The sequence below is a fragment of the Cardiocondyla obscurior genome, linkage group LG10 (assembly GCF_019399895.1).
Source record: "Cardiocondyla obscurior isolate alpha-2009 linkage group LG10, Cobs3.1, whole genome shotgun sequence".
NCBI lineage: Eukaryota > Metazoa > Arthropoda > Insecta > Hymenoptera > Formicidae > Cardiocondyla > Cardiocondyla obscurior.
In genome coordinates this window covers 5,080,504-5,107,316 of record NC_091873.1, presented here as the reverse complement: position 1 = coordinate 5,107,316, position 26,813 = coordinate 5,080,504, and the positions used below count along the sequence as shown (strand labels likewise).

General features: G+C 39.2%; 2 protein-coding genes across 4 annotated transcripts in view; one reads left to right on the top strand and one right to left on the bottom strand.

Annotated features, from left to right (window-relative positions):
• The window catches only part of LOC139106065 (uncharacterized), a 206,116-nt gene that overhangs the window by 136,441 nt on the left and 42,862 nt on the right, over positions 1-26,813 (bottom strand). For both annotated transcript variants that reach the window (XR_011546292.1, XM_070662545.1), the window contains exon 3: positions 214-386. The gene's annotated coding sequence lies outside the window, so the exon portion shown is untranslated. The remainder of the gene's footprint in view (positions 1-213; positions 387-26,813) is intronic.
• The window catches only part of LOC139106064 (discoidin domain-containing receptor 2), a 71,459-nt gene continuing 46,112 nt past the window's right edge, over positions 1,467-26,813 (top strand). For both annotated transcript variants that reach the window (XM_070662544.1, XM_070662543.1), the window contains exon 1: positions 1,467-1,848. The gene's annotated coding sequence lies outside the window, so the exon portion shown is untranslated. The remainder of the gene's footprint in view (positions 1,849-26,813) is intronic.

Below are 26,813 nucleotides of genomic sequence, written 5' to 3'. Positions count from 1 at the left end.
ATAAATTATAATATCTGTTTAATTATTTCGAGAAAATGACTCCAAGTTTTCCTAATATAAAAATTAAAAAGGTACAGAAAAAATTAAATAAGAATGAAGTAAATGTGAAGTATACGTAGCAAAGAATTCTTGAAGAAAAAGGGGCTCATATGCGGTGTATTATTTAAATTATCATGTCAAAATCCCTGTAGTAATATTAATAAATCTATTTACAGTTCACGTTTGCTGTTGTTAGCCACGTTCCAGCGTTGAATTTGTCCTTGATAGACGATTATCGTCACCATGCATCGATCGACAATCGTAACGAATCAACTCCGGCATTAGTGGACCATTCAGCGTCACGCATATTTGGGATCAGCCGATTACGGTATTTTTCCAGAACGTATCTAAAATAAAATAAAATTAGATTATACGTGTAAACTGCTGCAAATATATTTTGCAGCTTCGCAGTATATATTTTGCATAAAATTTTGACGTTCTGATATAATTGACTCGATTCGGTACCGCGGTAATGCTTAGTACTAACCGATATTACAGCATAAAATATATCATGTGTTTCAAATAAATTTTAAACATATGCTAGTGAATAAAGCAACATTTATGGCCAGTCACAGTTTTTCAATATTTTACTACAAATGCTAACATAAATCGAAATAAAGCAAAAAGAAAAAAAAAAGCATACAATATTACATACACAGAGTCGATAAATAAAATTTTAGAATATGTAAATACTTGCACAGATTCTTGCATTTTAACACGTGCCAGAAAAGATCAATACTAATTTGCATATATTCTCATCGATACGTAAGGCAAATTTAATTAAAATTGACAGTTTAAATTTCTTAACATACAGAATCTAAAACAAAAAAAAAAGCAAAAGAAAAACCAGGCCAGTCAACCTCTCGCAAGTGAATTTAAAGGTGTTTCGAAAATTCCGCAATAATCGCATCGGATAAACGCGACGCGGGAAATACAATTTCGCGAAGAATACGGAATGCAGACAGCGGAATGCAATGGCTTATCGTTCGTCGTTATCTGGCGCAAGAAAACGTCGCTGAAGATGTGAAAGAATCGATAGGAAGCGATATATACTCTCGTTGGAAATAGTATCGAAACGCGGCTGTATTGTGCGTGCCTGGTCAGCCAGCCCCGACCGAAATGTTCATGCGGGGTGTTAACCCTTTTCGTTTCGATGTAATCGTCCGGCGAAGCTCGCCTTACGCTTATTACTCGCGATAGTCACCGGCCGGCTAGACGATAAGAGCGTGAATCGCTCGCACGGCGCGACGCGCGTACAGCCTGACTATACCTCTCGTCGCGCTCCTCATCCTTCGATTCACCTGTCTGACGCCAAGCGTCCGTCCCTACTACGTTCCATGGTGGAGGCTCCCTCCACTTCGTCCTAGTCCTGCCCCCTCCACCGAAATCGATGCAACTCGCGGATCGCGAGTTCAGTCTGCGACTGGCAACCGCGTGTGTAACATCGTTTCTTCTTTGTCTCTCTCTCTCTCTCTCTTTCTCTCTTTCACCCTCCCGCCCCTTTCTGCTCGTCGCATGTTGCACCGTGCGAGTTTTTCAGTTGCGTCGCGCGAGGGAAGGCGGGTGTAATTAATTGTAACGAAAATTTCGGCGTATCAATTTCAGAACGGTTCCCGCGAAGGGCGAGAAAACGTGAGATAAGGTGAGATAAGATGAAAGCCGATGTCGCGTCAGTGACGATCCTCCACCGCCAGATGCATCGTCATTGCCCACTATCGGAGCGATCTTGAGGCGATCGGATGTGCAGCGACGCGAAGGATAACGATTCAGGACGGGCCAGAAATTTACGCCGGCAAAACTGCTGATTTGGTGAGTAAAATGTTGATGGAGTTCCGCGAGATTTCGAAAGACGCGCATATTGGAAGCGTGTAAACTCGAATCCACCGAATCGCGAATGTAAAACAGTAATCAAGAGCAACTGGTACCACCGCCAGTTAGAACTTTCAAACACCCGAGTAATTTTCCACGTCAAGCGTATCAATTTTCTCGAAATTTAATTTTATATAGTGAATTCAATTATACTTTTAGCATTTCTGCTTTCCAGAAATATTTTTCTCCTACGTAAAATTAAAAAAAAAATACAATTTAACAAACCTGATATAACGAAAGAAAGTTTTAAGACTCGAAGGACTAAAAGACGTAAAGCACGAGGATGCTTTATGCGGCAAATACCGTATCTTTACTTTGTACAGATTAGCATAACAATTACCGATAAAGGGAAGATTGTCGCGCGTCACCCTTGTATATCAGCATCCGTCGCAAGTAGGTAAATGCTTGATTGGTCAACCCGGTCGGCTTTACGTCGACGTTCCAGTGACAGTTTCCATTAGGGCAAACCGTAATATTCTGACAAGTTTACCTACGGTGGTTTCTCTCGCACGTTCCACCGCAAGAAATTTCATTCCCTTCGCCGGTGACCCTGTATAATCCGACATTCTCTTTCCTTTGCCTGTGATCACGGCGCGCCACGGTCATACGAGTGCGATACGAACATACGCGACTCGCCGGAACTTTGTTAATTAATTGCTTCGGAAATATAATCCACGTCGAGTGTAACTAATCAGCGAGAAACTCGGTCGGACGTTGACGGGCATGTTTGCTGCACCTATCACGTAGCGGGATGGAAATGTAATTTGCCAGGATAGAGTTAGCCCCGTTGAATGCCGCGGCCAACCTTCAGCCGCCTGTTTTCCTCCCCCTCGGTGCCAGTCCCGCTTCGAGCCAGAACCCTCGGCAGCGTGCCGCTCATTGATCGCCGTTCTGGATTTCGCATGTAAGGATCCAACGGAGCAGTCCGTTGCGGAATCGCGCGTTCGCCCATCGGCCTGTGTTTTGACGAGGGTGCGCAAATCGGCCGGTAAACGTATTACAACGCGGATACGGGGGTGTATTTTTCCATTGGCCCGACATGCATTTCATTAACCGTGATTCTTCTCTTTAGACAAGTTATATAGTTATGTCATCCCGCACGCGATAAATGCACGTCTTTTTATAAAGCTATCGATCCCATTTAAAGTGACTTTTTCAGCGAAAGTGTTCGAGTATGTCGTTATTGAATATTTTTTTTAACGATCTCACACGTGGTTTTATTTTTAATTTAAGAATATTCTATTTGAAATCTTGACTTCCCAAATTGGAGATTATTTATAATCGAGAAAATCCAATAATACATAGGCGTAAAAAGAGATGATTAAAAGGAATTATTAAAAGCACAGTTATTGCAAAACTGTTGTACGATTTTCATAAACGCAATTAGTATGTGTGATAATACTCATTCAATATTCAACATCGTACGTATTAATTACGTAAATAATTGGCTCTTTTATAAAGATTCTTTCGTTTCTGGCGGGTTTGGTTTCGCATTTAAACCAGTATTAATAACTGAATTAAATTTCATATCTACGTCAATAAAAAGAAACAAGAAAAAAAAAAAAAAAGAAAAACAATAATGCAATTTGATTAACGTCACGGATGGCAAATTGTAAATTCGACGAGCTTTCCATCGATTTTAAGATGCTTTGGTTTATTCAAGAAAAGGGAAAAATACCGAATGAATGTAAGCGATAAATAACTGACGCCAAACGATGGAAAGTAATCGGACGTGCGTATAGAATAAGCGGAGGGTATAGAGTTTTCGAGGATTACATGAAAACGGTTTCAGTGTCGGATATGTCGACGAATTCGCCGGATGGTTAAGCCAGCAGTTACGATTAAAAGCCGCAGGCTTCCATTGTATCGTCCACTCGCACATAGGGAGTTCTCGCATAAATTGTTTAAAACCGTTTGTCGCGAAGGAGATACAAACGCGCGAATTGCGAGGCTACGGCCGCAAATTTCTCTGACACGATAAACGCAAGAGCGTTTTAAATCCCATGAATTATTACGCGATCCGCAGACGTACGTACGCGTAATTCGCGTCGGCGTTACCCGCGCAAATCAAGACGTAAGTGATGAAGATGTCGCAGCCGCGTCGCGAAGAATAAAAGGCACTTCCGAAACACGTAGACTTGAACGCGATATTAGATTGCGACATTTGTAGATTCGCGACTGTACACGTGTCTAGCCTCGGTATGCGGTATGCACTATGGCTGTGCGGTACGGTAATACAAATAGGGGTTGCTCCCGGGCGCGACGCCTGCACGGCGTAGCTTCACGCATCGCTTACTCATTGCTGAACATCCCAGCCGTAGTCGGTGCCGCTCTTGGGACACGCGAAATTTACTTTAGCCGCGAGCACGACTTTAAAGCGGCGGTACGAGGACATCGCCTACCGCGGCAAATAACGTTTCAATCCGTGTCACAGAGTCACCGGCGTTCCAGGTGCCTGCGTATCCCAGCCGCATATATGTATATGCGAGGTGACGATACACCTCGATGGCGTTTAATGCCAATGTCACGCCGCGGAATGCATAAAGTTCCAAGCTTGTTTCGAATGCAATTTATTGTCACGTACGGTCCTGAATCGGACGGCGGTCTGTTTCAGCAGGTTAGAAAGTCGGAAAGCGATTCCATTGTAAAGGATCGCCGCTGCGGAGTGCGACGGTTAATAAATGATACGCAATTTAAAAGAGTTTCTTGCGCGCGTATCGCACGCAACGCCACGACCGTGCAATTTTAACGATTGATTGTTACTATTATTATTTTGAATATATATGGACGTATTATATTTTGTCATCCGGCAACGCGACTGATTGTGCCGTTTTTTACCGGGTTTTTAAACGTGACTGTTAGAATGCGTTATACGAAGATACAACGATAACATAATGCCCCGCGCAACGGAATTGCTTTAAAAAAAAGTGGGTCGTGTGCTACACGTTTATTCATATTCTCCTGCATAAATACGTCTCGCATATGAGAAAGCATACAAAATTTGTTTTTTACATGAGAAATATTTCCCCTTGCTTGCGGATATGCATAGATATCATTTTACCTGTGGGAAAAAAAAAAAATTGCGATTCGGCAATTACACAACGTGAAATACGTTCTATACATTGTGAGTTTTATCGATATAAACGCATGCTGTTGATTATTCGGACGTAGCTGCGCGTACCGATTCAAAAACTAGGGGGGAAAAAAATTGGAAAATTAAAAATTATAACGGTGAAAAATTGTCAAAACGCGCAACGTTAATTTTATTATTACGCACAATAACATTCAATTTTCTTTTTTTTTTTTTTTTTTAATTTATTACCTTGCAAGCGCGGCAAAATGTTAGCGAATAAGTATGCTTGGGTTAATCAAAATTGACGGTTGTCACATTTTCCTAAACGTCATTAACGGTATAAAACAATATTGTTAACTAATTCGGTCATTTAAACACAATGGTTACGGCACGACATGACAGTTTATCGTTGGCGTTGTCATTTAATTATTTCCTCAAAGTGTTACACGTAGACATAGAACAAATTTGTGCACGTGCCAATTCGGTTTTGGCGAAATAATGTCATCTGTTGCACCTATCGATTCGTAATGCCGATCATTACTGGCGCGTGGAATTTATTGCTTCGTAAATAAAAATCAAGACGCAACGGCGCGCGATCTCGCGCAACCGGCTGCAATCGATAATAACTGCGCTGCGAATTTTCGTCAATGCTGTGACGTGCGTCGACTGGATGGATGTCATTTTATTCACATAATTGAGTCGCGCATCTTTTATTTTCAACGAACAACAACAATTAACAAGAAACGTCCACATGAGCATCGTGATTGTGTAAATAACTACGTGAACAAATACTATCTGACCGTGACTAGTGGATCCCGCCAGTCCGGCAAACACGAGCCCTAACTACTACGATAACTGGCGTAGTTCATTTCGCTTCAACGTAAATATCCAGATATTGTGCCCGTCAATATTTTATATACGACAGCGCAAACATTCGTCCTATTTTTTTAATTATTAATATCGTATCTTAATATCTCGGCAATGAGATAATTTCTATTTTTATTGCGCCAGCACTGTTCTATCTGAGTTATTATTATTAATATTATTAATACGGTACAATCCGGTTGCGTTGATTCTTTCGTGATATAAAATAAAAATTAGATCAAATCCAAAAAATAAAATTTAGATGACTAATGAATATGAATTAATGAAAAATAGATTATTTTATAAGTTTTAGACGTCTAAAACAATTCTGCGCGAGGCTCAAATTAAATTGACGTCTACGAACAGTCGCTTCAGCACAAATTTAAATGCCGTAATTAAAAAAACATAAGCGTCTAGGGCTAGAATGAGACTATTTAAGTATAGATGATAAAAGCTAAATATAATAATCATTGTATAGAATTCGGTTAAGAGTACGTTGTACATTCTCAAACGAATTAAGATAATTGAGTTTTTAGCGGCACAATATTCCCAATGCGTGCAAATGATTAATAGGGAATGTTTTGTCTCTGTAGTTAATAACTATGTTGATTCTCGATTTCCGTCCATATATATTACTTCCTTATCCATCGATCATAATAGCCGGACGATGATTAGTCCGACTCGCGTCATTAGTCCGCTTCGAGGTAGCAAGCAGTCGAGCTTTTCCATTATTCGCGACACGTACGGCTCGCCCCTCCGTTGGTTTTCATTTTCCACGGTCTATTCATCGTTATAGTTCTCATCAGAAGTTCAGTACGAGAAGATTAGACGGCTGGAAGTTAATAAACTCCTCTTACTCGTTCGCCACCAGCGAATCCATTATATGCCAGCGCCTTTTAAATATTATCATGCGATGTTGCGTGCAAGATTTGCGTATTTAGTAATTGAGCCATCGTTACGATTGAGCGATTTTTAGGAAAATTACAACATTAATGATTACGAGATATCGTGCGATCCTTTTTTTTTTTTATGTTTTCGTTTACTTTTACGGTGTAGATTAGTTAAAAGCCAATGAGCGGCGTACGATCGTTTCTATTCTTTAATTCAGTTTTTTCTCCGCGTAACATCTTTGTGAGAACGTTACGTAACGTTTCATACGTATAAAAGTTTAAATCTCTTGAAAATTATTGCGGTTTGAGTTGCGGTAATAGTAAGAAAACGAGAGTAATTTCGCGAGTGAATATAACACGGTACGCAAAGGTGAGTTTGACCAGTGAGATTATGGCCAACCGGATGGATCTACGTCCAACTTGCTCTGTACTCGACAGATAAAGCCTTTGTTCGAGAGGTCAGACTTTCGAAAGCTGTCTTACCGATGTACGTGTACCGTAATAAGGGTTTAAGATCCGCTAGAAGCCCGCTCCGAGGTTGTTAAACTTCCCGGCTTGCGAACTAGAAGCGCCTGTCTGCCTCGTTAAAGCCGTTCCACGATATCGGACTATCATTCGAGTCTCATAGATCAACGCGATGTTCCGGTAAAACAATCTGCGAAATTAGCCGGAGGTCTCTTATCTAAGTGTCGTTTTCAATAAGGTACATTTGACGTATTTATTTAGCGCGTCGTCGGACGGGCTTCGCTAAAAGTTATTAATGGACATCGTCGCCTCGCAAATCTCAGGCTATAACGAACGCAATCTTATCGTAGCGCGTGAAACGAATACCGGTTGTCATAACGCGACGTCGTAATTGCGACAATTTGAACGGTCAATCGCCAACTATCGCGACACATGCGCGATATGAGCGGCTCCTCTGAACGTAATATTGCATAGAATCAACTTGTGCTCCACTTTCAACGTAAGTGGACTTGGAAGCTCCGTGTAGGGTGAATCGAGTAATAGCGGCTTAAGACAGGCTTCAGGCTCGCTCGAGTATGTCGAACTTCCGTACTTCGGGTCGGCGATCGCCTGCCTCGTTAAAGTCGTTCAACGATATCCTCGGTATCCACTTATGTCGGAAATCGGAATGGCACTCTGTAACCGCAAAACGATCTGCAAACTCGCGCGGGTGACCGCGCTCGCGATACAAGCTCCGCGAAATTTAAAATAAATGTTCGCATTTTCGCGTATAAGCGTCAGGGACCGTTTGCGACGCAGAAAAATACTCGGCACCGCTGACGATCATTTTCAATAGACAATTTTTGATCCAGCAGACGTGTTTGCACAAGTTGTTTATTTTAAAAACGATGCAGAGAATTCAATTTTCAGACTCTTGTTAAAATCGGTATTTGAAATCTATAGCGCTTTAAAACTTTAACACATTCATCGCCACAACGGTAACTGGTGACCGACATTTTTCCTTTTTCTTTCTTTTTTTTTTTGTCTTTTTATCGATTATCGGTGATTGTCAAATTTAAATATTGTACATACTTTTGTGCAAATCAGTACTATATGAAGAATATTTTATTCCTCTTCTTAATATAAAGCTATTTAATCCGTGAATAGAAAATCAGTTGATACACCGATACAGTTCGATGATAAATGTGTTAAAACAACCCACTTTTCAAAATCATTATTTTATTAGATATTAGAAAAATATCATAATATCCCAACTATTTTTGCAACATATTTATTGTTAAAAAGAAGCTAGTGGCTATTCAGTCCGTCACATAAATCTTTTCGAGTGGTCAAATACCATTTGGTCGGTAATACGCATCGCTTATTAATAGCATAAAACCGACTTCGAAGCTCACTCAAGAGCACTAAAGTTCTCCCCTTGTCGACTCATCCCGATCGTTAGACTGCTCACGATATTCAAGCGTCCATTATACATTAAGGTTCTTACACCACATAACAATTAAAAGAGCAATTACTAGGTATTCCGAGTTCAGCCAGAGTTTAAATGTTAGTTTTATTACTGATTAAAAAGTTCAGTGGCAAAATTGGCCGTCATGCCATAATAAATATTTCTTTGAAACTTTTTCTTTCTTTTCTTCATAATTTCACTTTCTATATTAATTACAATCAAAAAATATTTTTTGTTGTCTTTCGCTGAAATAATTTAATTGCTCAGCTCAATTAATTTAAGAACGTTAGTGCTTTTTGTTTAATGCTTTTAACAATGATTAAATAAGCGATAATTTGAGAGAAAAGAAATTGTCAATAAAAGTATAAGTCAACTTGGTACTATCAGAATAAAATATCTAATGCGTCAAACCCCCTGCGAACGTTTAATCTATCACGCCTAATCGTCCCGGAACAATGTCTGCTTTCAATTAGGTGTAGAATAGTCGTCGCTTGAGCTAAATTGCTTTCTAACATAGACACAGCCATGCGTCCATTTTCAGGCAAGATGTTAGCATAGGACAGCACGAAGGAGATCATTTCCTTCTATCGCTGACGTACAAGCACATACATATATTCGAAGTTTCTCAAACGTATTTAGTACAATGATATGCGCGAGATCAAAAATAACTCTTTAGTTCAACAATTTAAAATTGTAATTGCCTTACAAACAACAATGTTGCGCTTTACGATATTTATATTCGTATTAATTTTAACCTTTCGAGTATTTTTACAATCCTTTTTTTAAAATTGTTAAATTAAATTAAATCATACACAGATCTTAAAGAATGTAGATGCATAAGAGTAAAAATATTATTTTATTTGTTATTTATAAAAGAGTAAATTTTAATTTGTACATAATAAAATAGTTTCCGATGTAAAAAGCAGAATCACGCATTTAGCGTTCACATTGAATATTCGCAACACGAGTCTATTGGAATCCGTGTGTAATAACATCTACATTTTTATTCGATCGAATCGAATTGTAATATTTTTAGCGTCGGATATCGGAAGAAAATAAAGCTGCACGTTTTTCTTTCTATTCTTCTCGCGGAAATTATGAATAAAAATAGGCTTAAAATAAGTGATCCGTGGAGTTTTCGTGTTATGCAATAATAATTCTCGTAATAACGTCGCGATCAATAGCATATATTTATAAACGGTAACGATCTTATATAAATAATTCTCAGTTCTGCCGGCTAATGTAATAAATTAATTAGTCAGCGCGACGTGGACGAGCAAAGGATAAAAGCCTTCCTCATAAGTTTAATGGGCAATGACGCGCGATAAGATTATCGGAATAATGTAACGTGAAATTGCATTAAATTTAACTCGATATTCCTCGTGCTGAAAAATGCTTGAATCATATCGGTGAATCGCGCAACGCTAATGCCCCTTTTTCCCATCCCCACTGGAAACTCGGCGCAAGGAAATATTTCATGGCTGACGCGAAAGTATTGGTCGGCGGAACTTAATTTTATTAGCAATCTAGAATACGCTACGCCGGCAAAAACGTACACGCAGCCGCGAAAATCGGTGAGCACGAATCTGCATTAACTAAACGCCAAAGTCGATTTAATTTTAGTTACGACTGGAAAATAACTGTTTTGTTTCGGGGCGTAGAGATAAAATATCTGATACATAATTGCCCCCCCCAAAACGGGCAAGATGAAAATTAAGTGGATTTATTTTACAAACTACAAACAGATCTTTCTCTTATTTTTGTCTCGATTAAACTCCGTCTAGCAACGTACATATATAGAACACAACCAAAAAGAAATAATAATGTGCATAAAATAACATCGTTTATTTCGTACTTAGTGAATATTTTTTTGGCATAATGCACTCGCGAAAGAAAAGTTTTCTGAAGTCACGTGAATTGTTATATCAATGAGAATTTTCTTTCAAGTCTCTAAATCTTGTTACGGAGAGTTCGCTCAAATAGTTACGGTAAGGATAAAGAACATACCGATTGCTTGGCAAACATAGAAGACCAGTAACCACAGCAAACGCAATAAAAATAATCTATTTACCGGTAATACTAAGCCAACTGCAACAGCAAACCATAGGGAGATACGAAATATTTCGAAGCTGGTTTAAACGATAACTCAAGTTGTTTGTCACGTCGCAGAGAGGAATATTATTAACATTTCAACGGCTTCCACGTAAAACTCAATAATTACGCGAAAGCGAGCTAATTAAAAGTTGAGTAAATCGCGAGGAGAAAAATACGGGCCGTAGTACGTGACCTCTTTGCAGAGTAAATCGTCGTTCGACGTTATATGATCTCCGAGACGTTTCTGGAGCGGAATCTTCGTAAAATCTCGCGCGAAACGTTCCATATACGGGGCAAAAGCCAGCTCGGTTGCTCTTCCGAGTTCTTCACGCCCGAAGAAGATGGATCCGATATCATCCTCGGGCAATCACGCCGCGGCACGAAATCTGCAGCGGCCTTATCGGCGCCAATATCTACCCGCCTAGGCCAAAGAATCACGATAGTCGGATACGATCGATCGCGGACTGGCAATCGGAAACAATCTGATAAAGGTACGGAAAACGTAAAAACCGAATGGCTGAATGAAATTCCTCGACATGAACGTTAGATTTTGTACCGATACGCGATGCATTCTAATACGCATTTACGGCAATCAAAATGTAAGAATTTTTAAGTGCCGTGTTTATCTGCGGCCTGATAATTTTTGTAAAAAAAAAAAAAATAGAGCGGCTTAATTGGTTCAAAAGCACGGACTCGCTCGCATGTTATGCACCTTTGACGAGTCAGACGGACCACGAGATGCCAATCTGCCTCTATGCAGACGTGTGCATTATACCCCGGTAGTGCGCGTCGTAAGTTGTCTGTTGCGAAAAGTAACACGAAGGTAATTCGGTGTCTCGCAACGTCGCTAATCCGACGTGGACGATGACGAGAAGCGTCGCGCCTCTTACTGAAGTTCAAGCGGTGCTTTAGGCGAATTTAGCATTTGGAGAAGTTCTCCAAACTTTAAATTCGATGCACCGCTGGTATCCGCCCGAGAAAATGTAATAATATGCAATAACGAAGTTCCTCCCCCCTGAGCCACCCAACACAAACTGCCGCCTGGTGTGTTATGGTGGTGATATAAATTTCCTAATGTTCCTTAAAATAAAATAAAAAAAAAAAGAAAGGGAAACTTGTATCTCGTATCTCGGTTTTCGCGCAGTATAAGATAGAAAACGATATCGCATAAAAGCGATGTAATGAAAAAGGTTATTTTAATCAGGCATTAAATAAAATGGCTACGTTTAAATATAATGCTAGATTAATCTCTTAAGTACCATAGTGTATACGTTTTTTTTTTTCTTTTTTTACTGATGAATTAAATTTTTACATTTATGAGAGTTTCACATCAAAAGCCGATGTCAATATAGAAATTAAAGTCTAGAATAGTTTAAAATGCTAATTACATAAATTGGATATATCGTCAGGAAACAGCGACGTTCTCGAAACTTTATGTTTGATGTTTGTCTCGCAAATACTCTCGGCTCGACCGTCTTGCGCGGTCGCAGGTAAAAATCATTTAAAAACTCGACGTATATATGCGTGCAAGTGTACGTAAAATATTAGTGTTGCGTGTTATTAAATCATTTGCATAAAAAATTTACTTTAAAAAATTATATGCTAACGTAATGTCATATTTTATCAATTTAAACGAAATGAGCCAAAACTACTAAAGTATAATAAACAGATAGATATAAGATCTACTTATAATTTCGTAGTGGAATGAGTGTTCTAATTTTTACTTTTTTTTTCATGCAAATTTAACTTTTAAAATTTAAAATAATTTAAATTCTAATAGATGTACGAGACGTGTAATGAACTCGAAGCATTTTTGAACAAAATATATAAAGCGTGTCGTAAAAATGTCACCTAGTTAACGAAGCGACGAAGGAAACGTGCGTATATGAAATATTTATCATATGCGAAGTGTAACGCGGAAACTGACGGGATACTAATTCGATGTTTCATAGCAGCTCTAATCTGACGGAAGGAAGAGCCGTCGCGCCTTCCGGGAGTTAAGCGCCAGTTAGACGTACTTAACATCCGTGGGACTACTCGTCGAAACTTTAAACTCGATTTGAACCACGCTAGTCACCGCGAAATTTGTTCTCCGATCGTCTTTCGACAAACTCGAGCTCTGTCGGCGTGATAACGATCGATCGAGGTTTCCTCATTTCCATCGGTTTCTCGGAAACACAAATTTCTCCATTCCGATAACGGCGAAATGCTACAATATTACTAGCATATAAAATCGCATAAATGATGTACGCCGGGAATGGAATCTTTTTCCAATATTAATTTTAAACGCTTTTCGTTGAGTTTTACTTGTTTAATAATGCGCGCATTTATAATTACGTACAATATAACATTGCTGTACAATAATTACTTTCAAGGTACAAAGAAAACACGTTTGCACACTTGTGTCTGCATAATGCATCGAATTAATTACGCGTACGTGAAACAATGTAATGAATATTCTGTGTACATTTTTTTTTTCTGTCTTTTTTTTTCTTTTTTGTATTGGACAAAAATATTTAACCAGACATATTTTCATCAGCTTTACATTAAATTGCATTTTAAACTTGCAATTTATTTCAAATTATTTTCAATGTTATTTTCAAATTTATTTTAAGATGTGTGTACAATAATAGTAAGAAATTAATTACGTAAAATTAAATTAATTACGTTAAAAGTTTAGAAATTAAAATGTAATTTGTAATGTACGAACGTAAGGGGTGGTTTTGTTTGCCGAGACTCTCAACCTTTCTTTTCTTTTTTTTTTTCGATATCGCCGCTGATCATCTATCTGACTAAATTTCGAACGATTAAGCCTCTGTAAGTGACGGGCACAAATTGAGATCCATATTTAGAAGCGCATAACTCCCGCGAGATTAATCATCCGCGCATGGACGTGGAAATGCTGGAAAAGTGCGTGGGGAAAAGTAAATAGTCATAACGGGATACTTTGTACGAATTACGCGGCTTCTGACGTGAACTAATGGCACTGGCGAGCGCCGAACCATGCAGACCCTTCCGCCTCAACACCAGCGTATATACCGCTTCTTTCTTTCACGGTTTTAATCTCGTAGACCCATAATGACGTCTGAAAAGACGTAATGTTCATTACTACCATAGAGGAAAATACTTTCAGACGCGGCAGCCGGTACTTTTAGAGCGATACTGTTAGAAAAATGCGCGCGAAAATACTTATCTTCTTTAAGAGCAACGTTCTCTCTTAGTTGCGGTATCACAGGATGCAAAGGTGTCTTAAGTAACGCAACGTTGATTATCATTCCGAGAACATTATCTTGGGATACAAGCGCTACAATCCCGGTGGAACAATAATTATCGATTGACACGTACATTTAATACTAATATTGTTCTGCTTCGCGACTCTCAATTGCGCTTTGAACAAAATTTTTTACATTACAGTTATGCTTTCTTTCGTGTTCGACCACTTTTTTTTTTCAGAATAAGATTTTTTTTTCCTACAAGAATCTACAAATAACGAATGCTGCAGTGAAACAGAAGCATTATTTTATATACTAAATGTGAAATATATTTCGAGATAGCGATATACTATTTGCCCTGAATATAGAACTAATTATATGAAATTTGTAATACAGCTAATAACACATAGTACAGTTAAAACATTTTACTAATTACTTATTTTTTAAATTGAAGTGGAGGATTCCGGAGATAAATATTTCCGTTGATTACAGCCGTGCCACTGACACGCGCTATTACAGTTTATGCTAGCGATTAGCAAAGTAATTCCCGAAATTAATTATACCAGGCTGGAACGGGGAATTGTACGATGCAGAGGAGAAGGGAGAGAAAAACATCGGGGTGAGCGGGGAAAAATTAATGGCCTCGGTATAATCTGCGGTTTTTGCCGCTGAAGTTATAGGTCAGTTTTGTAATAAGAATAGGGCGGTCAATTTAAGAATGCGCGTTTATATCGAAAATCCAGCGTTAAGCATATCCAATTATGTACAAAGGAGATTATTCTTTAGTAACAACTGTGCATCCATTGTTTTTATAAAGAAAAAAAAAAAAAATATATATATATACATACAAAAACGAAAAAGGAAGAAAAAACCTGTTACCGCTATGCGCACTCAAATGTAAACCGAAACCGAAGAAAATTTTTCTCGCAAACTCAGCAACGTAGTTTCGTCGCTCCCGTGAGGATTTTCGCCGATTGCGCTTGTGTAACCGGTGCAAACAACTCACCGCTTATACTTACTGATATTACTTCCCTAATTAATTACGTGGGAAAAGCAAAGTAGAAGTGGAGCAAAAAGTGACAAGTGACGGTTAAACGTGGTTAGGAGCAGACAAGAACAATGAATTATCTCGTAACATTATAAAATGGAGTTAGGGCAAGCTAAACACTAAATAGCCCGACATACAATCTTATTATTTAATGAAAGTTATTTCCTTTGATTATATTACTAATTGATTTTTTTTTAATACTCTGCATTTCCTCGTTAAAAAGTAGTCTTTAATAAATTTCAAATGTTCAACGAAATATAAAATATGCAATTAATATAAAAGAGAAATACTTTTTTTTAAGCACGTCGAATTAATTAACTTGTCTAAAAGAAGTAACTTTTATATGCTTTTTTTAGAATGTGTGGCTTTCCAAAATAACAAAACAAATTTAATTAATCCTCAACATGTCAAGAAATAAGAACAGCAGTTTGTTTCAAAAATTCATTGAACCGTAAAAAGATCAATATAAATATCTTTTTTTTATACTATAGTATTATTGTAAAATAAAAATTCCGATAAGTAAGCGAAAAAAAGAATATTTATATCACAGATTTTGCAAGTGTTATATTGAATTATCGTGTGCATAAAATCTCAAAAATCAAAACTTTTTATCAGACATTTGTAAATTTAATAAAACAAAAAGATTATGTTCAATTCATATCGCGTTTACTCTCTGTACGTAATTATTTATACATATTAGGAATCTTTCATCGCGTGTCTTTGTTTTAAGGAATGCGACTAAACTTTTCGTATATCTCTGATCTTGATATAAAAGCATTATAAATTGCATAAGCGAGGAACCGCGTTGAATGAAATAATATATGGCATTGTTTAAACGTGAAATATATTATTCTCTTCTACAACTTACATTAGAAGAATCTATAACATTTCAAATTCAGTTTTGCCTTAATGCCCTATTTTTTATCTTTCTCGTTCTCTCTCTAACATCGCGGATACTTCTCCCACCTGCCTTATCTCTTCTATCTGAATTTCATTCCTGTAATTAATCACGGTTAGGAATATCTATATGTCGGGGATTCCCAAATTTCATGCACGTTTCCGTTGGCATAATGAGAAAATGACCACGGAATGCTCGGAATAACTAGCGAAATTCCTTGTGGACCTTCGAGTGAGATTAATTGTTGTTATCATTGCACTGACATATTTTTGTTTAATTCAAGTTTGCGCATTGTGATGAGAGAATCTGATAAATTGTTGCATATTCTATCCGCTCGGCTGTTCTCTATTCGGCTGAACAGTTGCGCACAGTTGTTACCAAGTTATCTTAATGACTTTTTTTTTTATGCTCGCGTATAAGTTCCGAATATCCTCGCTTAATCGGGTTGACCTCTGAACCCGCCGTTTTATCTGACAATAAGCATATCATGCACATCGAGGCATCGCAACACGAATTCGTCCGTCGGGACACGAGTTTCAACTGATGGCAATCGCGCTAATTACGCACGCAAAACTCGTCAAGCCGATGAGAATCTAAAAAGAAATAAACGTTGTGATACCGAAATACTATTCTGTCCGCATAAATTGCCATGATCTTTTTATTCGCCCTTATGTCCGTGTACCATTATGTTTTTTCGACTAACGCAATGGAAAAAAATTTGTCTCTTCTGAGAATAAATATTTAACATTTTGCACGATAAAAATTAAGCGATATGTTGATTTGCTCATAATAAAATGGAACGTAAAATGGCGAATATTGAAGGACGATCATTTTTTTTCTTCGCACAATTGGAGCTTTAATTCTGCGTAACGGTAAAAAAAAATTAATCGTATGGGGACTTGTAATCTGTCGTGGGTGAAATGCGGGAGTGGAAAATGCGTAGGTGGAAGTAAATAGGATCGTATTCGCGACACCATTTGCACTACCAAAGCAGTGCTTTGCGAAAAGGCACGATTCTTGACATTGACGAATGATACAAGAATAGGAATTCCTGCACTCGCTGGTATCTCTTTCGTACCTTTTCGTAACTTTTTCTCTCGTACTTTTCTATCATGAAATAAAGTCGCAAAGTGACGTCAGCAACTGATTCTTACTAACAATAAGTGTAGTATAAAAAAATATGTATACATATGCGTATCAAAGAGTAAACGCGCGATTAATCATAAAAAAATTAAAAAGTTATAGATTTAGAAGCTTTTAATTACCCTCAAAATTTCCTTAGATTTCTATCTCTCGCAAACTAAATAAAAAAAAAAAAAAAAGCATAATTGAACATGCAGGGTTTGACGGAAAAGAACGTGTGAATAAAAATAAATAGTACTGAATTAAGGGGATCACTTTAACCATTATTGTGATATTCTGAAAAGAAACGCGGTTCACGACATTGACGAATGGAGCAGAGAAAAGCGCTTCTGTGCCCTTCGTTCTTTCGCTTTCTCCCTCGTTTTCCGCAGCTCCTACGTTCGCTCTTCGTTTCACCATTATGCTACATAATTTAGTACTAACGTGGTGGTGGTAGCTACACCACCATTGGCAGCGGCAGACCACTGCCACCCCCCCATCGGGTTTAACCGCCAAGAACCGCGGCCAGAACCGAGTCGAAAGGGAGGAAGCTTGAGGTCGACGAAGGAACCTTTGATCCTGCAACCCTCACGGACTCGATCACTGTATTTGTATTGCCGTGAGAAGTGGGACACCGGAAAAAAGCTCCTCCTGCTCTATTTCACCCTCCACCAGTCTCACAACACCACAATTGTGGGTTTGCTCTCAGCTCCTTTGATACGACTGTTTCCAGTCGACTTGACATTTTATTTGTTACCAAAATAAAATGTCTTATATTCGTATGATATTAGGGTATCGGCTATTTTGATCAAGCATGAGAAACTCCGTCGTGATTCGCGTACGCCGCTGCGTAATTTATAAGATCGTCGCTGTCATATTCAGATTTTTCATAAAATACCGGAAAAGCATATTTTAACATAAAACTGTGAAAAATGAAATACCTACAGTTTTATATCCGATGTTTGTTTTGAAGGGTTTTATCCGTAACATTTCAACAAGATGCTTTTTATAAAGTTTTTACATTTATGTAGCAATTATTAAATGCAAAATTACAAAATATCGAACCTTTTTTATTTTATTAATATCTTTTAACGATTAAATTTACCATAAATTTATTAATATTAATTTCACAACTAAAAATAATATATCGTTCAGCTTAAGAGAATTTATATAATATTTTTGTAATATAATTGATAAAAGCTTTTTATCCTTTAAAAATATTTTGTTGACGCAGCATATTTTATTCTCGAATAATTTTGCAAATAGTCTAAAATGCTGCGTCAGTTATAAGACAAAAAAAAAATTTATCCCTACTTTGTAGAGATAAGAAATTTGTTTCCTGCATTATTGTATATATCATGATTCAACAATAAAGCTAATCATCTGAAATGCCATAATAACTTATCATAAAAACGTGATAAACGGCATTAACATTCAAGCACCCACTTTAATATTACAGTGGATTTGACATGCATGGCAAACGATTTTTTCTTTCTAAGGGGACTGTATAGTATATAAAACGTTATCGCACGAGCAAAACGCCGACGTTAAAGGATTTCATTACGCGAAAGCAAATTTACACTTATTACAATATCATAAAACGAAATTAAATTTCAAATTATCATATAAATGTTTCATCCAATCTTTATATTTTAGTATTCGCGTTTGATCTCAAATATACTTTAAAATAAAAAAGAATATTATATATATCGCCCGTTGTTGAAAGCAATATTTTTTAACGCACATTGTTTGCTCACTACTTTCGTAAGTTCATTCATCCGTGTTAATCGGCGAACATCGTACGCCACAGCGATATGACTAAACGTGGAAAATATCGGTCGGTTTTCAGCGAGAATATTTAGTGGTCCTTCGACCGCTTACCGAAGTTTCCTCGCAGTTTGGGGTTGTGGCTGATACTTTATCGTGTAACAAATGGCAGTCCGATCGTACGTAAACATTTCAACCTCCCACGCCACAGAATTGATAGTGTTACAGAGTATCGCGGTCGCAGCTGCGCTCTTCGCCTTTAGAGATACGGAATTAATAGAGCGGCACATAGTAAAATATTCATTTAACTATTTAACTACGCCAGTTTCCTGTATTTTTTTTCGTATTAATTAAGTATATTATCAGCCTTGCTAACATATTAAAAAAAAAAATTTTTATGTCTTCCCCGCATCTTCGTTAAAGATATTTTTTTTTACCGTAAAGAATAGGTCGCGCAAATGCGTATTTTAATTGTAATATTAATGCACGATTTGCGGATCTTTGTAACGCTTAATTGCTACCGTATAATACTGCAAAGGCGAGCGACTTAAATTCAAGTACGAATGGAATTTATTAATTATATCAGAGTCGCGGATCTCGGTTATGATGGAGCTTTGTTGTCCTTAGTGCTCGACAAAGCGAAGTTTCCTCCTGATACCACCGCCGCTGTGTGATCAACGTGGAGAACGTTGACCGTGCAAGCGTCAGTCGCCCCGTCCCTCTTTCGTTGATGTTCCTCCACTGGCGGCGGATATAATGTAACGATGTGAGCACCCGCACTTACGCGTTCACGCGTGGAACCGAGAAACAAGAAGCGCCGCCGAACCGATTTGCTCGATCGAATGTAAACAATGTTCAATCGACGTGGCTCGTCGCTTCCTACCCGCCGTCGCTGTATTCGTCGCCGCCGCGTAGTCGTCGATGATTATGCATCCCCCCATTCGATATGCATTTCTCTCTACCTTTTCCGTGCAGCTCGTCTGTGAAAGCGGAAAAAGAGAACTGCGCGACGCAGTCACGGGAGCACTTGCCAAATAGTCGCGAAAGAGCTCGGGACATTTATCATTATTCGACGCAACGAACGGATGACGCTTTCTTTACGACTTGACGAATTTCAGTATTTAGATTCGGGTAATTAGAATTTTTTAGTCAAGTAAACTCGAACTTAAACGCGACTACCGACTGTAATGAAAAAAGCCCTTTAATGAAAGGAAAATATATGTCCTTTCACGTGATCTCGTTACGTTTAAACGCTTGTATATTAATTTCGGTCGGAATGTAATGGGAAAAAAGCAGTCGCCTATATTTCTAGAAGATAGTTGAGAAAGCTTTTGAAATATATAATATTTAAAATCACGATATCCATATACGTCCCAACTGCTAAGTGCAACCACGAGAGTTTCAACGAAAAGTTCTTGAAGGTAGAATGTGGAAATGTGAGTAACGTTGATGGAGAGGAAAAAGCATCAGAGAACAGAGAAATAAAACGAGAAGGGGAGCGAGAGAGAAAGAGAGAAGTAGGAAAAGGAAAGGGAAACGGAGAAAGAAAAAGAGGAATATTGGACTTTTAGCACCGAGTGGTCCTTAAAAAAGAGCTAGAGCCGTATACGCGATGCCCACTTGCTGCGATGAAACGTCAGAAGCCGAAACTGCAGCTGGAACTCGCGGGGGAAAAAAAAGCGTGCGCGATGTACTCGTAACTACAGCGACGATAATGCCACTCTGCGAATGCATCCAAAGAGAACTGACGAAGCGTCAGAATTTCAAAAGCCGCTTCTGACTGAAATACATTGCGGGGAATCGCGTTCCCGTTTCTTCATCCCTCTTTTTTTTTTTTTTTTTTTTTTGGTCCCCTGTCTTTATCCCCCTTCCGCCTTCTCCATCTGTCGCGTTGTACGCCCTGCCACCTGCGTCGCACTTTTTTCGAAGTAGAAATGTACTTACACGTACGTGTGTACGCCCCGCGCGAACATATTGCATGCTCGGCCAAGTGACGAAATGGACACAAGCGAGAGGAAACGGAGATACACCGGAAAGTGGTGTGCTGTTTTTATTCCCGTGCCGTTAAATTGGAACAGATACCTCTCCGTCCGCCCAACCTATTTTCAGAAAGAGTTCAGCAAAGAAAGATGGGACTTTGGCGTCGGGACGAAAGTGATATAACGAGGTAAAATGTTACGATATTTTTGTAACTTCACTTTAACGCGATTTCCGAGGCGAATAAATAAGATGGGCATTTGTTTACGGTGATCAATGACGATTTAAAAGACGCGATAAAAATATGTAATCAGTCAGAATTTCCGCTTCGTCTTATTCGCGCTGCGCTCCGCACTCATCTACTCACCGGCGCTCTCTTGAGCACGCAGCAACAGTTTTATAGATAAAAATAACAACGAGCGTATTTCACGCTCCTCACTTTTGTAAAGTTGCAACGAGTTTATTCGTTTCGGCGTGAGAATACTTGAAACATCCAGCGGAACTTAATTCTTTTCGCCCGCACACATCCAACCTTCTATAAAGAAAAATCGCGCGGAAATGGTCGCCGTTTTTGTGAAAATCTCACTACGTGAGACGTGCGCACAATGCGCCCGCGTTAATGTGTTGACTTATGAACAGTTTGAAGAAATAAATATTTGCCAGGGCGGACAGATAGCGACGAAATGAAAGCTCCAGAAAAAGACTGAATAGAAGTAGATAAGACCAAGGGCCAGGCGGGTTTACATGGGAGAAACGTAAGAGATAAATTTATCAACGAGAAATTTTCAAAGAGTAGAAAAATGAAGTTTCTCTTTCGAAAAACGCACGCGCTCTTATGAGAGCGGAAGTGCCCGAGTAAAAGTACAACATCAGCTTTAATCAGCCCGAAATTATCCCTCGCAAGGTACGAGAGAAAAGCACGTTCATGCTTAGACGTACTCAATTTTATGCCGGTAACATTATTCGTGTTAATTCCTTATACCTCAATTAATACCATCGCCGTCGTTTACCGTAATCTTCTTCCTCATTTCCGAGCTTAGATCCTGCATCTAATCAACCTGCTACTGAAATTCGCCGATGATAGCGCAAGGGTTTCGTAACCGCGTCATAACCGCGGTAGTGGCGTTCTAAACGCTGACGGGAGATGTAAAGCGCTAATTATAGTGATTAAAACACGAAAATCCATATACTTCGACCTACATCTAAAAAAAAGTTAGAGACTAGCGACTTGAGAAAAATAAATTAATAAGTTCCTTCTTATAATACACCCGCGTGCTTTTATTACAGCAATCTCATTTTTAATAATAAAATATAGAAAAGATATTTTCTACTCTGTCACTTCGTTTTATCGATTATTTTAAACGAGCGAGAAAGCTAAGTGTAAATCTTCAAATTTCGATCGTATTTACTTGTGGACGTACGTATGAGGGAATAATAATTTTTCGCAACGGAGAAAAAGCGTTCAGAGTACGACGGAACGGAGCAATATTTTAACAAAGAGCGAAAGCTCACGAGAAGAGCGAGGAATCATCATTTAAGTTAAACAGGCGTGAAAAAAAGCGCAACGACGGTGGCCAAACGTACCAGGCACATTTTTCATATCTTATCGTAATGGTCGCTCGTCCCGAGGAAAATTTGCTCGTTCGAGCGAGAGTGCAGCTGGTCGAACGTCTTGTTTGGATGATAACTTATGCGCCACTTTCGACAACGTTAGACGCTAACGATGCGCCAAGACACAACGACGCTCATTGATGTTACGAGGCACGAAATAGCTTTCAAGAGCGCGTTGTCATTGTCGGTGAAAAGATATTTGCTTACACTTGACTTGGCCGCAAAGGAAAGTACCGCTATCATCTGATGACGTTAGAAGTTGTTTGCATAAATTGCTATAGTTCACGAATAATTTACATAGCATGTGAAAGAATCTTCAAATTTTTTTTTCATATTTTTTTCTTTTTTTTTTCTTTATATTGGTGAGTTTTTCTCCCAATGTAACAATCTTAGAATTTACTCCCCGATTATTTCTTGATAAAAAAACATTTTGTATGCGTGCGTACATGCCTAATGCATGAAAATACTATTCTTTTTCTTTCAAACCATGTCGTTATAACGCCAAGTTTACAGAGTAGTTTTTATTGGTGTATGCTTTACGTAAGATAAAAATAAATTGCGCAGTCGATATCATTTGCGAATGGCGCGACATATTATACCTTCGCTGCAACTGTTTATGCACATTGACGCCGTTGTGTTATCCGATTCGTACATCTTCAGCGTATATGCCGCATTAATGATTAAATGTAACTGTAGTAAATTACAGGTTGCTTCCGGCAGCACTGCCGTCTAACAGCGCAATGACACGAAACGCAACGCACGGAATATCCCATTAAAAAAATTCGTTTCCCATGTGTATTGTACACGTAAATATCTTTCGATTACTCGACCCGGCGACAATCGATCATATTTTTTATTACTTGCGTCATACATCTAACACAGCATTAATAATTATAAGCAATACGTTTTTGACAATTAATTTATATATTCCTTTCCGATATGCATATCAAAAAAAAAAAAAAAACGAAAGGTAGATTTGTGATAGCTTTTAACTTTTCGTTCTTCACGAATATACCGTTAATCTGCACGGCAACATCTACGTGATTCTGGTTCTTTTTCGGAAACTCGTAGCTTGCTTTCACGCGCGACCGATATCTCTTAATGATCGGTACTAACACGACTCAGGGTCGAGAACTATTGCGATAAAGCGCCGGTGGTTAGGGGTGCGACCAGGGGGAGGAAGGTGAACAAAACGCAACGAGTAAGGCGGGCGAAACGTGTCGCACGCGTTTCTCGCACTTTATCGTAACTTGGGATCGAACGGTCGGAGGTGCCGCTGGTACACGAGTGGCCGAACGATAACGTATGCACGCCGCTTCCGACTACGCTGGTCGGATACGGCGGTCAGACGTATCGGCGTCGCTGATAAGCGACCGTTCGATTCTGCCTTTTGTTGAGAAAAGGCGTACACGCATACGCAAACCGAGCCGCCGCCACGTTCCTCCGTCTAACAAAGTAAGGCGATTATCTCGCGTTGCTTTAATAATTTATTAACCACCAGAAAAGATGAATATATGTATATACGGTGAGAATAAAAAACGCGAAGGTTAAAGAAAATAATATGCGAGGGAAAAAAACGTGACAAAGTGTTGATAATCCCGCGACGTTAATAATATATTAAACATCCAAAAGAAATAATATTTCATATGTGGAGGTGAGCAAAAGAGAGACAGCGAGAACGTAAAAGGATTAAAGAGAAAAATGAATTTTGCGAGAGATAAAAATGTTTTCTGATATTTCTGACTCTTATAAATAAATAAATTATATTTACATTTTATTAGAGTAACGAGAAGTTCCTTAATTAAATTTTCGTTTTTAACTGACGTATCAATATAAAACAATTAATTATTCCGCGATAAAGAAACAAACTGTTGCACGTACATTTTTTTTTTTCAGTCAGCAATTTATATCGCATGCACTGAAACGATTGGATCTACACGTACTTCAATTTCATGTATTATCATATCCGTTTATAGCCTTTAACTTTTTCAACCTGCCGTTTCTCGCTTGTCGATATATTATAAAAGTAGTTAATTACCTTGACGCTAATTAGACGAGATAGTTTTTATTAGTACGACACGAAGACACGGTCTTCAGGCAAAGCTCGCGCACAAATGGTTTTAAAGTAATATTGTCGCCGCAAAATCCCCGAAAGCTCCTTTCCGCGCGGCGGACGCGTCTCTGACGAGGAACTCTCGTCTCCGTCAGAGATTTATTAGATACCTTCCGGCCGGAGAATTCGTTGACAGTCACGGCGGTGCCCACAGCAAGAAAACAAGATCTCGCCGAGAACGTGAGCCGCGCTTTGTGGTCCATAAAGGGATGGCGTATATCCGACATCGCGGAAGAACAACGTACGACGTACAGGCACGAACGACGATACTACTGACGGCGGTGGTGGGAGCGATGCCGGTGGAACGTATTACGCGCGGCTCTTATCGCAATGACATACTTCGTACAGAAGGAGGAGGAAAATTGTATCCCTTGAAATGACGCGAGGTTAACTGAACAATGTAACGGTGTATCGTTTCTGATGTCGTTGCTGGCGGTGGCAGCGACGTCACCGGTATACGAGAAAGCATTGAGCGCAGACACGACGACAATGCCACCGCGACGTCATCGCGATTTCGTTTCGCGTCCGCCGCGAAAAGTTTCGACGGCTCCGCGACGGGCCGATTAATCTATTAAATCTTTTACGAGCCTTTAAAAGGGAATCCCTGGAAACTCGGGCAATTAAAAAGTTACCGTAATCGCGGCTTAACGCGGGAGCGCGTTAATGTACGTGCGCGGCGATACGGACGCGTTAAGGGCCGCGCATCGAGGTAAATGCCGCGCGAATCGAGGACGATTTCAGTTGCCGATAAAAGCGCATGACCGAGAACGGCAAGAAGCGCTCTGACGTATTGTCAGACGGCTTATTATATGTTAGCGTTATTATATACGCGCGAGTCTTCCTTCGGTTACGAAACGGGAGCAGACTGACGCATCGAGGGTATCGTTTAACGATACACTAGCCATTTGGGACGCGTGTTAGCTCAATGGCTCGCGCAACAATGAACCATTCCGACGCGCGTATGTGCATGTGCGCCGAGCACACGCAACAACTCTTTTCGCGCGCGACACGATTTCTTTAATTTAATTATGTTATCACGCTTCGTTCTCGCCAAGTTTCTTCGCAAAATCGCAGCACGGGTACAGCGTAGCGCCATCGATCACGCGTCCAAAAAAAAAAAAAAAGTGTAGCGCGATGACGCGAAAGGCGTCTTGAATATCTGAACGGGGCAGATACGCCCGGCCGCAATTTCGTTCGCGTCCGGGCGCGCGTACGCGGAAATCGAATTAAATAAATTTCGCGCATTGAATTCACGATGAAGTTCCGCGTCCATTATGCTTCCTTTGCAGAAAGTCGTTTTATTCCGCGCTTTCCGCTTTACGCAGATAACGCTCGAATGGTACGTGCAATATACGATAATGCAATGTTCCAGGGATTCGATGCGCGGCGTCCGTACAACGCGCGGTATGCAAACTTCTCCGCTGAAATATTTATAAGCAGGATGTTCGTTACCGCTGGCACTCTTTCAGAATAATTAATTACTCGATGGCGCGCGATGTATGGCCGCGCTGGCGAATGATTCATTGGTGGATGCACGGTGACGCGACCGGCAATCGCGAAAACGGCGGTCCAGTTCTGTAGAGAGTACGATCTCTTTTTTTCCGGAGGAAAATCCGATCGTGTTCGGACAAGCGCGTCCCGGATAATAACGCATGCTGCACCTTGCGCTACAGCAGTTGAAGCGGAAACAGCGGAACTTATCGAGGATATCGTTTATCGATACTTTTCAACAGCCGGGTATGCGGTGATGCGTCAACGGTACACGATAATACTTGGACGTCGTCGAGTTCTCCGATGCAAAGAGTCGTGTGCGTCGCGAAGCGACGCGACATGGACATCTCGCTTCTCATCCGCTATTAATCTACCAGAAAATGACGATCGCCCTCGTCAGTTTACCCAAGTATAAAACTTGATTCACAATACATCCGCGCGGCAACCGGCGACCCATTACCGCGTCGATTATATATTATATATGATGTAATTTATATCCAAAGTTGTCAACATTTTAAATATCGGTACAAACTAATATCGACGATTGTAAAAAAAAAAAAAAAAAAAAACTTATGGCAGTTATTAATTACCTGATGTTAAAAATGTAACGTTTTCTTACAAAATAATAATTATTTTTAATTAATATGATAAGATTGTAGTGTCATAAAAATATAGCAAACTATTATATTGTAACCCAATTATAAATATGCGCTATAAAAATTTTTATGTTTTAATTACGTAAAAATTAATTACCATAATCTTAACCTAACGTTACCGTAATTCAGCATATGTATCTAAAATTTAAATTTCTTATAACAATTTGAAAAATTCAA